The 13,415-nt window shown below is 34.7% G+C and overlaps 1 protein-coding gene across 3 annotated transcripts in view; it reads right to left on the bottom strand.

The window, feature by feature from the left end:
- FSTL5 (follistatin like 5) overlaps positions 1-13,415 on the bottom strand; it is a 781,763-nt gene that overhangs the window by 227,268 nt on the left and 541,080 nt on the right. The window lies entirely within an intron of this gene.

Here is a 13,415-nt window from a genome sequence, read left to right as displayed (position 1 = left end):
TTAAGTTTTAATTTTATAATGCATCTCAATCTGAAACTTTCATTTCTAATTAGTAATTTATTCCTTTGAACTTCCTATCAGGTTGGCTGTGCCAATCTCAAGCCCTCGATTACAATTTGTCACTTACTCATTTCTGATGTCAAGATTCAGACTACTAATGGACAGCCATGTTATTCTGCTACCTGGATGTACCAAAAAAAAGTCACTGATCTCAAGGACCAATAAAACTCTATATTTTATTGACTGCTTAGCATACTCCACTCAATAGTATTTATTGAGAACTTCCTATGAAGATATTATTTTGGTTATTATATGGTTACAAAATATGAATTAAGCACTGCCAGAATTAAGCATTACCAGTGAGCAAAGACCTTGGAATTTAGTGAGGGAGCTAAGGCAACGTGTATATAGATATGTGTTAGACAAAGCAGAAAGACATTATATCAATAAATCATTAGTAAAATCTAGGTTTGTGTTATATATGGAGATTAGTGATGTTTAGGGTACATCCAGGCAGCAGAACCCAATGGCTGTCTAACATAAATCTCACACAAGGAATTCTTCCTCCATCATTTTTTTTCCTTCATCATTTTTTATGTGGCCTATGGGACTACCACATATATCTCTACCTCCAACTCTGTTTTCTATGCTAAGTTGCAGCAAACATTTCCAAACATATATTTTATTAGTAAGGAATGGTAAAATTCCAAGAGATTATAGGAAAATCAATAAAGTCAACTTACTAGAAGTGTTTTTAATGAGGACAGCAATCTTGAATAGAATAAAATGGGATTTTTTTTTTCAAGCTATATGGGTACAAGTTTGGGTTGATTCGGTTTATGCCAAAATTATTGAGGAGTCAGGCTTCTGTTCAAAAAATCTATGTGTGATCTTTCAGGCCTGACCACAGGCAGTTACAAAAGTTTTGCTTGGCAGATATTGTAAGGGAGAGCTGCCTTTCCTACACCAGACTCGGAGCACAGCCAATGCACGGACATTTCTGGAGAAAGTTACAGTCAGGAACTCAGGACCTCTTGGCCAGCCATGCTCTTATCTGTATTACCGGCCTAAGCGCCTCCATTCACTACCCCCATCAGGAACCGATGTCAGAGACACCTGTGGCAGGCACCTCTGCTGAGATTTCTTTATGGGGAAAAGGATGGGGGAGGGACATGACACTTTTTTCTCCCTGGACTCTGTATTTAGTACTTTGCCACTCCTAGCCCTTACCTTTCCTTCTCCTCCTCCACCTAGGTCCATAAAACTACAGGATCCTTTTGTTCAGTTTCTCTTGGGAGTGATATAATTACTTCCATTTTGGCTAGCGATCCACCATATCTGTGCTGATGCATCTGACCCTTGACTGGTGCCATTTGACGGAGAAAAATGAAACAGTGGGAGATTTGGCTTTCCTCTATTTAGCCTGTTGCTTATAATTTTGCACTAAGTGACTAAAGGGTTTCATTTTGGCGTGTAGTGTCAATGAGCTACTGTGACACCTGGCCACTCAGCAATATCCAGCTCAACTTGGCCCTTGAAGTTGTCTACCTTCTTTGAGCCCTTCTTAGCTGTAAAACTGGGATGCTGATGCCTTTCTATCATAAGAGATGACATAAGTAGATTTCTTAAGATAAAACAGACATTCAGTAACAGCAATCTCAAAACCATAACTATAACTGGAAACTTGAAGGATCTCCAAAACAGTAAATAACAGCGATTGAGCATATGAATCATGTTACACTTTGGTTAAGTTTTTATAAATATGAACATTAGATCTTGCATCTTCAAATTACACATATTTTCAACAGGATGTCATTAGATGACTTCAAAGTCAACATATTTATGTAAAACATATTCTAATTCCAACAAGAAACTAACTCACTTTTTACCAATAGTACTGGGTACTATGTGGTACTAATAGTACTGCGCAATAGTCACCAGGACCCAAGTTTTTGAGTCCTATTTTGTTCCTGCTTTTCCCCAGGACAATGCTTCATGTGCACGTATGAAAGAGACAGAACCTCACTTGCTATCTATACCTGTTATCTTAACAGGCATCTGACACAAAATGTCATCCTGCCTGTCCCCAACATTTCTGTAACATATTTGTTCAATTACAAACAAATAAGCAATACTTGAGCAAATGAATTCTTCACAGGCCAAGTTAATAATTATCAGATGCACCCAGACGTTTTTCAGTATCAATTTAAAGGCAAGAAAATTTCATTCCCTACTGTTGTCTTACATACTAAGAGCAAGTATGGCAGTGGAGTTGGTTGATTCTATGTCTTCTGAATATTATTTGTCCATTTCTGCCTCCATGAAATGTCCTTATAATTAACATTTATTCATATTACTTAGAATTTTCTGTTCCTTCAATCTCACAGTTTGTGAGTTCGGGCCCCACATCGGGCTCTGTGCTGACAGCTCAGAGCCTGGAGCCTGCTTCGGATTCTGTGTCTTCCTCTCTCTCCACCTCTCCCCCGCTCATGCTCTACGTCTCTCTCTCAAAAATAAATAAACATTAAAAAAACGAATTTTCTGTTCCTTCTAATTCTTCAAAACCAAAGTCTGAATTTCCCCATCAATTTTTTAGTCCACTAATTCATATTCCTTTCTTCTATCAATAATGCATGTGACCCACAACACTAATTTGGTCCTTAGTGCTGTGATATTTTATTCATTTAACAACACAATTATTATTCAAAATGCCATATAGCCTTCTTAGGCATACATAATTGCCACGATGTTTTGACTAGACAACTTTAATAATAAAAAATTAGATATATATTAGGAAGTATAGTTTCAAATTTAAATTGCTGCCTGAATAAACTTGGTAATTAAAGCAAGCTGTATGAGATTTCAGCATATTATATAAGTGGGGTCTTTCTTAGGCATTTCCTTTAAGTCTTGATTTATTCTTGATTTGTTGTATCCTAACTTCTCTCATTTAAAGTTACCTCCAATTTAGAAATATATTGAAGTTTTATTTGACTCATATAAGATTTATTTTAACATGTGACAAGGTCAACTCCAACTTCAATGAAAACAACACTCTTCAACTGATCGCCATTCCACTGCACAGAAGTAACATTTTATTTTTAGAGGAAAATAGATTCAAAGAAACATGGTTGCCATGGTATAATTAGAGATAGGTGTGCACTGTTTCAAAGTCTTCAAAATTAGTATCATTTAAGGCTAATAAGATTTTTTTTCAAAGTAAATTACATGACCAAATATATCTTTCTGTTAATGTAATTGTATTCTTTTGATATTCCTCACCAGATAGTAATTTTTATATTCTACTCTAGGAATTTGTGTCAAGGAAAACATAGTCTATGTAATATTAAGAGTCTGAAATAGAACATTTTCTGGGTAATTATTTTTGTGTTTTTAAGTTAGAAGGTGAATATTATATTTTATTATGAAGTATTCATTGGTGTTATATATGCTTCACTAATTTACTTAAAAATTGATTTTTCACTTCTTTGATTATTAAAATATTCAGATATAATAGGATAAAATCTTATTAGTAAATGAACAAGGGAATTTAAGTCAGGACAAAAGGAATGGAGTAAATGTTCTTGTGAGGGAAGGAGAACTAAATCTTATTAAATTTTACTATTTATCTTGCATTACTTTAAAGATGTATGTTTCATTTAATATAATTTTTTCACAAGTCTACAAGGCAAGTTGCTGGAATGTCTTTTATTTTCTTTACAAATAAAAAGGTTGTGATTTAGAGAGATTTCACTCCTTGCCAACCTTCAATTACCACGGCACTTTCACAGCAAACACTTCAGTGTTTCACGGATGCATATCTCTCTTGAGCCACAGATTATGTTAAAAGTCTCTGAATGCCTCAATACAGTAGAAGCAATTAAGTTCTTTCAACCCACCCCACCAAAAAAAAAAAAAAAAAAAAGCTGATTCTAACACCGAATGTTATCACTAAATTGTGTAAATAATAGCTCCCTCTTTTTATTCAGTTAAATTGCTGGAAGTAAAAAGCACATTTTACCAAAATATCCTGCTGGAGTGTGTAAGAACTGTTGATGCAGGCAGCTTAAAACACTGTTAGTGTAGCTTTAAAAGTGTTAAAACAGGGGTGTCTGGGTGGCTCAGTTGTTTAAGCATCTGACTTCAATTCAGGTCATTTATTATCTCCTTCAGTTCAGGTCATAAGCTCATGGTTCATGAGTTCAAGCCCTACGTTGGTCTCTGTGCTAACAGCTCTGAGTCTGGAGGCTGCTTCAGATTCTGTGTCACCCTCTCTGTCCCTTCCCCACTCACTCTCTCTCTCTCTCTCTCTCTCTCAAAGATGAATAAACATTAAAAAAATAAAAGAGTTAAAACACAATTCTAGTAAAAATATAAAATGAACAGGAGACAAAGTTTTATTTATCTCATTAATGAGGAAACCAACAGGACAGTAGAGCTAGTTTAAAGTCCATTTGAGGAGCAGAGATTTGTATAATTTGGGAAAGTCATGCTGAGGTAAGTTTGTTAAGTTAAACACAAAAGTGATTAATAAACAATTATTTTGGAGTTATTTTTTCTACAGAACAAAAATCAATTGCGTCTCTTTTGGACAACATATATACAACTTAACAACACACGTATTCAGAGTCTTTGTCCCAATAAGTAGTTAATGGACAAATGTACATCCCTAGAGAATTAAATAATCTTCAGGTGAGAATGTTAGCCCATACTTCAATATGGTATTGAGAAATATGGTATTGTTAAATATCTTTGTAACATCACTGCTACGTTGTTTCCAGCAATTGACTCTAAAGCATTAGGCAGAAGATGGCCCTGTAGTTGGTTACCTTAACCCAGAATATGAACCAATGTCACAACATATCATTGTGATCATGTTTATTTCAGTTTCTCTCTCTCTAAAAGTTAAATTGTCCTTGTTCACCTCATACACTGAAGATTGTCTTTATTTCTGAAGCCAATTTTTGCCACAAATTAAGTACCTCTTATCTAGAATAATAGATGATATAATATGGCCCCTATTATTAATTATACATATTTTTTGGCTTTGTAAAAATTCATTGATAAGTTGTCAAAGAAGCTCATTGAGCCTAAGTCATTAGACTTAAATATGCCATAGTGGAATAGAAATGAATAAAATAAGGGAGGATTTGATATCTGCCTTTGGGACAACAGCTAGTTAATTATTTTAGACAAAAGTTGTAAAATCACAATGCATTTTCCTCCATTGAAAGAAGGTTTTGTGAATCACAATGTCAGTATAAATATGTTTGAACATTGATTATATAAATTTAAGAGTTTGTTAGAGTTCTCTGTCATAAATATAATTCATTTTCAGGAGGAAAAACAGTAATTTACAAGTAATTGCCAATTAACATGCTTCACTAATATAACTGATTTCACACACCTCTGCATCAACTTCTTGAGTGAGCAAAAAAATTTTAAGAAATGATGTTCTTTATTAGTAGTGTTTTTATGTCCTTGCCTTATTTTAATAGTGTATACTGTTAGGAAGAAAATATATGATAAATCCCCAACCTCTGACAAAACCCTGCTAATTGAACAGAAATAGCAAATCCTTTAAGGAACAACAACATTGGATTTTACAACTTCTTTTCTTTTTGGTTAATCATTTCTCATAGTCTTCTTAAATTTCTCTAAAACACTGAGTACTCACAAGTATACTATTGGTAGCTTCTATGAAAACTGTTTCAAGACAGAGATATCTATGATACTATTTCTTTATTTTATTTTTTATTTTATTTTTAAAATGTTTTTAATGTTTATTTATTTTTGAAAGAGAGACAGAGACAGAGTGTGAGTGGGGGAGGAGCAGAGAGAGAGGGAGACACAGAACCTGAAGCAGGCTCCAGGCTCTGAGCTGTCAGCACAGAGCCCAATGCAGGGCTGGAACTCACAAACCATGCGATCATGACCTGAGCCGAAGTCTGATGTTTGACTGAGCCACCAAGGCGCCCCCTATTTCTTTATTTTATATTAAACTATAAATTTTGCTTCTTGTACAAAAGGAGAAAGATTAAGAAAATAAGAATCTACAATTACTGTTAAAGTGATTGATTGTCTTTCTGTATTAAAAAGTCTGCACCTATTATGCCTTTAATTAGATAAGAAGATTTTGATTTTGAACCCTATGATTGTTGGTGGCTGTGAAGCAATTATACCATAGAATTTCTCTTCGGTTCTTTTAAAATAAATTGTGTAGTAGATGTAGCTCTTAAATCTGGTCATTATTTAAAAGGTTAGGAAGAAGTTAACTATAATTAGAGGGCAATGGAAAGTCTACTGTGAAATGAATGGTATATATTTTAGGAGGTCTGTAAGATCAGTTGGCATAGGTTATATATCCTTTAAATTGTGCTTGCTGTTCTCCTTTGCTATGAAACTAAAAAGTTGTTTAAAATTTTATAGATGTATTATTTGTTTAAATTATAGTTCTATCCACAAATATGGACCAAGGTGACTGGACAAAGATAAACTATTAAGAGAACCAAGATTATTATCAAAACGATGCACTTAAATATCAACTTAGAGGTGCCTGGGTATCTCAGTCTGTTAAGCGTCTGATTCTTGATTTTGGCTCAGATCATGATCTCACGGTTCCTGGTTTTGAGCCCTGCATCAGGCTCTGGGCTAACAGAGCAGAGCCTGCTTGGGATTCTCTGTTTCCCTCTCTCTCTCTATCCCTCCCCTCTTCTCACTCTCTCTCAAAATAAATAAGCATTTAAAAAATCAGCTTGGGGGGGGGGGGGTGGCCCAGTTGGTTAAGTGGCGGACTTTTGGTCTCAGCACAGGTCATGGTGTCACAGTTCAGGAGTTTAAGCCCTGGGTCGGGCTCTGCTCTGGAGGCATGGAGCCTGCTTAGGATTCTATCTCTCCCTCTCTCTGCCCTTCCCCAACTCTCTGTCTCTCTCTCTCAAAATAAGTAAAAAATTAACTTAAAACAACTTAAACATCATGTTGTGTACAGGTATAGATAATGTTGGTTTCTCTTGTGTTGTGAAATAAATAAGTTAGTATACTGTTTTAGAATGATAAATGTCAATGCTTGGTAAATATTAAGTATCCATCCAATGTTATTATTGTGTTATATGTTGTAAATGTAAATGTATACCTCGATAATCAAGTGCAAAAACCTAATTTTCTGTAATATATTCAAACCTTTTATCAATATATTCATATACTGAAGCCCTTTATTAATCTATTGTCCTTGCTTGTTTATACACAAGGGACTTGCAATGCATTAAATATACTATGCTATCTCAAGCCTGATATATACTCTTTCCCAGTATACCTATCTGCCACTCCTTCATCTAGCTCTCGTCTAAATTGCAAGACTAGTGTATTCTTAGAAGTCTTCTGAGACTCTGTAACTTAAATTTGGCTTCCTTTTTCTATTCCTTATATATTTGCACATAAATATACAAATGTACGTATACAGATGGTCTCCAACTTATGATTTTTCAACTTTGCCAGGTGTGGAAGTAATACACATTCAGTAGACCCGGTACTTTGATCTTAATGTTGATATTTTCCTGGGCTAGCCCTGTATAGTACTAACACTCCTGGTGACGCTGAGCAACAGCCGTGAGCCACAGCTTGCAGCCAACCACGCAATCACCAGGGTAAACAACTCGTACACCGGGGTGAACAAAATTGTCCGTACCCATACAATCATTTTGTTTTTCACTTTCAGTGCCATATTGAGTAAATTACATGGGAGGTTCAACACTTCATTATCAAATAGGCTTTATGTTAGGTGAGTTTGCCTAACTGAAGACAAATATGAGCATTCTGGGAACCTTTAAAGGAGGCTGGGCTAAGCTATGGTGTTCAGTAGGTTAGGTGTATTAAATACATCTTCCACTTAAGATATTTTCAACTTAAAACGGGTTTATCGGGGTGTAGTCCCATGGTAAGTTGAGGAAGATCTGTATTTAGGAAACTTTCATACTGCATTATCAAATATAATGCAGTTGTGTTCTTTCTTTGATTCCTTCAATCTGTGAGATTTTGAAGGCTGGAATGCTGTTCTCAGAATTTAACTGAGTATCTAGAAAAGTGAAGCAGTTAAATCAATATGTGTTGAATACGTAAAGATTAAGCAATGACCAAATATGTGTTGCCCCTCATCTTTTTCTTGTCCCCCTTATTGCATATGATAAAAGATTAAATTGAAACTGTAGTAAAAAATCAATATGCTTAATTAGAAATGTTATTAAAGAAATGGAATCCAGAAATTGTTGAGCTATGCTAGGCTTAAATGATTGATTGTAAATAAACATCACTTGATTGATAATCCTGCAAGTAGCTAGAGTAAGTAAATAAAATCTCTAGCAAGATTTGAATATAAAAAGTGTACAAATAAATTCAATAATGCATAATTGTGAATATCAGAAATATCACTATGTCATTTGTTATTTGTACATTTAAATTTGATTATCTCCTATGTGTCAGTATAGTGCTAACTATTACATTATAACACAAAGTTAAATATGCCAAGGTCCTTGAACTCAGCGTTTCTAGTCTGGAGAAAGAAGGCAAGAATATTCACAGTTTTATTATGATGCAACAAGTATGGTAGTTACTGGAAAAAGAACTTTTAAAAAAGTCAAATTTAGGCATAAGAAGCATTTGTCTATTTGTAAAGAATACATTAGATGAAAATGACAAGGGATGGTTTTCCAGAGAGACAAGGATGTGTTTGAGAATGGTAATAATAACACAACCTAATAGTTAGAAAGCAGCTAGTGTTCTGGAGGGGCTTTAGGAAAGAATGGAATTGTATGAATAGTAGGAAGAATTAATAAACAGGCTTTCCAGAATAAGCTAAATAATTTGAATCTTTTTTTTTTCATGAAAACTAGAAACACCATTAAAGGTTTTTTTTGTTTTTGTTTTTTTTTTTAATTTTTTTTCAACGTTTATTTATTTTGGGGACAGAGAGAGACAGAGCATGAACGGGGGAGGGGCAGAGAGAGAGGGAGACACAGAATCGGAAACAGGCTCCAGGCTCTGAGCCATCAGCCCAGAGCCTGACGCGGGGCTCGAACTCACGGACCGCGAGATCGTGACCTGGCTAAAGTCGGACGCTTAACCGACTGCGCCACCCAGGCGCCCCCACCACTAAAGGTTTTAAAGAGCTATACATTTTATGAGAATCTGTCTGCCTGTGATATGAAGTGCATGTTTCAACTGGGGCGGGGGGTTGGTCTCAGTAGGAAAGGGTCAAGTTTGAAGGTGAGAACTGATAGGACCTTAAACTAAGACAGCCATAGTGGAAATGAGATGACAGAAGAGATGTAAAGTGAATAAAAAAGATAAATTCACAAGGTTTGGTGATAGATTGGATTTGAGGAGAAAATTGAGAGAGAACTCTAACATGACTTGGTTTTCTGGCTACATTTGCACGGAGTGGGAAACACTGGAAATGTCGCAGCTTTTGAAATAAAGATATTGGTTTGGATTTCACACACTCAAATGAAAAAAAAAAGCGAGAAATTTTAAATAGAGGTATAACTTAGAATGTGTCAACTTAAACATAGTAATTAAAGCCATGGGTTTAGACACATAATGAGGGGGAAAAATGAAAAAAAAAGTTCATCAATTTAAGAATCTATATAGATATTCAGCCAAAGTTCATATTGAAAAAAAAAAGAATGTCATAGTAAAGTCATGCTTCCAAATTAATATTTCTCATAAACCTATTTAAATAACATGATCTGTCATAACTTTGAAAACTGGACCTAAATTTTTAAAAATTAAAAAAAAATACATTACCAGGTACTCAACAAACTAGTATGTGACTATTTCATTCACGTATCCACACATGAATACTTTTGTTTTTATATGTTGCTATTTGTAAGAATAAGTTCAAAAAGAATATGGCCAATGACATTTAAAAATATTTTTAAATTACTGATTTTAATACTTTTCTAAGAGGTGAATTGTAATATGCAGTGTTCCGTTGTAACAGCAGAACAAAGCAAGTTAGGAACAATACTCATTTTAAAGCAGAACACTCTTAGGCAATGTTTATGATTACGTGCAATTTCACCAATTTAACAATTATTGGTGGAAAATGAATGCATGTTGCGTATTTGATGTTTGTGGAAGAAATCCAACATCTTCAGCCTTGCCAATGCTCCCTGCTTTATTTGGCTTGGAAGATTTTGAATCATAAATATTCTCTAATTCCCCTTGGATTTTAAGAGCCACAGTGGCCTCAGGCTTATATTAAAAATAAATTAGTGATGAAAATTACATGGTGAAATATGTATTATATACCAAACGTTAAATGTCTACATTTTTAGTTAAGATGGAACAAGAAATGGATTGTTTATAGTCTAGAGAAGAAAAAAGTCAATACCATTCTTTTTAATAACTAGTTTTGACATTATACTCTAATATGTTCCATATTGAAAGGCAACACTGTAGGTTTCTAAAAAGTTAAAATTAAATCTTGCTAATTAAATGGTTTTTATCAGAGATCTATAATTTTGGTTATGTTACCAAAGAATAACATAAGGGGTAAAAATGTCTGTCTTTATATATGAGAACTTTAAAATTCATAGATTTAAGGGAAAAAGTTATATCCTCACACTGCTTTAAGTATTAAACCTGAGAAACAAAGTCAGAATTCTCTACTACTAAAATCACTTTCAGTCTCTGGGAACTAAGTATTCCTTAGGGATTTTACTTCTAAATTTGAAGTTCAGCATATATTCTGAAATAAGATATCATAATAAGGTATAGTATTCTATAGTAAGCACTTAATGGCTTTAAAACTTCAAACATATTAAAATAAAATTAATAATAAAATAAAATTTTATTTTATTTTATTAAAGTTTTTAATTTGGATCAAATTTCATTATTATGCTTGGATACGTTATCTCCCAGTACTAGTTTGCCAACTATGTACTAGGAAATGTAATATTTAGAGACAAAAAACAAAACAAAACAAAACAAAACAAAAAAACAAAACAAATCATCAAATGCAAACTGCCCACACCTGCAATTGGATTCTGATTGGAATTAAAGTGATTATTTCAATTGTCTGTGAGTGACTTATCTTTTTTCAAGAGAATGCTTTGCTTTAAATTTTTTTTTAATGTTTATTTATTTTTGGGACAGAGAGAGACAGACCATGCACGGGGGAGGGTCAGAGAGTGGGAGACACAGAATCTAAAGCAGGCTCCAGGCTCTGAACTGTCAGCACGGAGCCCAACACGGGGCTCGAACTCATGGACTGTGAGATCATGACCTGAGCTGAAGTCAGATGCTTCACTGACTGAGCCACCTAGGCACCCCAAGAATGCTTTGCTTTAAGTGGAAGTTAATGTACATGGTGAGAATCACTTCAAATAAGCTGCAGGGATAGACAGAGCTATCTTAAGAATTATCAGAAAAAAAATCATCAGACTACATGCAAAATATATAAATAAAACTTAGTGGAATATATATATTTTTTATTTTTTTAATGTTTATTTTTGAGAGACAGAGAGAGACAGAGCGTGAGCAGGAGAAGGGCAGAGAGAGAGGGAGACACAGAATATGAAGCAGGCTCTAGGCCCTGAGCTGTCAGCACAGAGCCCAATGCAGGGCTCGAACTCATGAACTGCGAGATCATGACCTGAACTGAAGCCAGACACTTAACCAACTGAGCCACCCAGGTGCCCCAAACTTAGTGGAATATTTCCAGAGAGGCCTATAAAAGCAAAATAAAAAAATCAAGGAAGTAAATTGATGACTGATGAAACTACCAACGGAACAAAATTGGTGTGCAGAAGATGCTCAGATTGGAATTCAGATGGATAATCACATTTAATTAATGCAGAAAAACAAAACAAAACAAAAGTGTAAAGAAAACAGTAGAACATCTTACATCCTTTTAGATGGCCTCGGGTAGAGAAGTAGAGATTGCTCTCCTGTTCCTCCTTTGTAACAGAAGGCTGAGCAATATGCCTAGCTAAACGATGGTATTTACCAGTCTCCCTAGTATAGTTATGCCAGTATTTGCACATCGGTGACCCATAAACAGTTGTGGGACTTCCAGGAATAAATTCCTTCATGTTTTACCTGCTTTGTACTCTTGTGGACCTGGATTACAGAATGATGGACTATAGATTGGTGACTGGAGTTCCAACAGCCTTCTTGACCCCTGAGATGACCTTGAAGATAAGAGCCATGCTCTTGGAATGTCAGAAAAAGAAGATAGAAGATTGAGATCCAGATGCTTCATGGAGCAATCATGCCAGCTATGGACAATATATTTCTTGAAAGAACAAACTCCTGTGCATTTAATCCACTATTTTTTCTCACCTCTTCTCAGTGCCAGACACAATTACTAACAGGTTAGATAGATGAAAAAGAAACAAAAATCACAGAATGCATGTTAAGATGGGAAAACAGTACAGACTCTACAAAGTCAATGTATTAAATTCATATGAAATTTTGAAAGTTCAAACTTTTAATCTCAGTGATATAAGCCACAGTATCATTTGTAAGAAAATGGTTTTCATGCAGTATTCAAGCCAATCTGACTTTATGTAAATAGAGTGCCTGACATAGCAAATAATATGCAGCACCTAATTAAATTTAAATTTCAGACAGGCAAAAAATGATTCTTGTAAAAGTGTATCCCATTGTACATTTGGTATATGCCTATAGTGAAAAAAATATGTATTGTATATCTGAAATTCAAATGTGTCTGTGAGTTCAGTATTTTGTCTAGTAAGTCTACTTTTAAAGTTGTTGAATGTTATAATGATATAAATTATATCAGGCTATTTTGAAATAATATTTTCATGGGGCTTTACATTTGTTATTAAGCATGATCAACAATGCCATGTTGAATCACGCTACTGATAGTGATAAAATAGATAGCTCATATTTTATGTGCAAGTTGATATGTGTCACTGAATTATATGACAATATCTCCTTGTATAGATGAAGAGACTGTACCTTAAATTGGTTCAGTCTATTCGTTGTGATTACATAGCTAATAAGTGGCAAAATTAAGGCTGGAATCTAAAAACCAGCTGGAGAGAAAAAAGGTGAATGGGAGACTCATACTCTGTACCTCATAGCTCCCCATCTGCATCCCTGGTCATGGCTCAGCAGACCAGCATTAGGACTCAAGTTCAATCACAATAATGCCAGAAGTGTAGTTTGTGTGCCAAGTACTACCCAAAACAAAATGATGTAAATAAACCAATGATCTATTGCAGAAACCAATGATCAGGTTGAGGACTGAGGGCACAGATACTAAGAAAAATATATAAGTATATAGTAGCTGAGTGCATTTTTAAAAACTTTTTAATGTTTTTATTTATTTTTGAGAGAGAGAGAGAGAGAGAGAGAGAGCGAGCGCGCATGAATGGGGGAGGGGCAGAGAG

The sequence above is a fragment of the Acinonyx jubatus genome, chromosome B1 (assembly GCF_027475565.1).
Source record: "Acinonyx jubatus isolate Ajub_Pintada_27869175 chromosome B1, VMU_Ajub_asm_v1.0, whole genome shotgun sequence".
In the NCBI taxonomy this organism is placed as follows: Eukaryota; Metazoa; Chordata; class Mammalia; order Carnivora; family Felidae; genus Acinonyx; species Acinonyx jubatus.
Note: the sequence above shows the minus strand (reverse complement) of the source record. Positions and strands in the feature narration are given on the sequence as shown.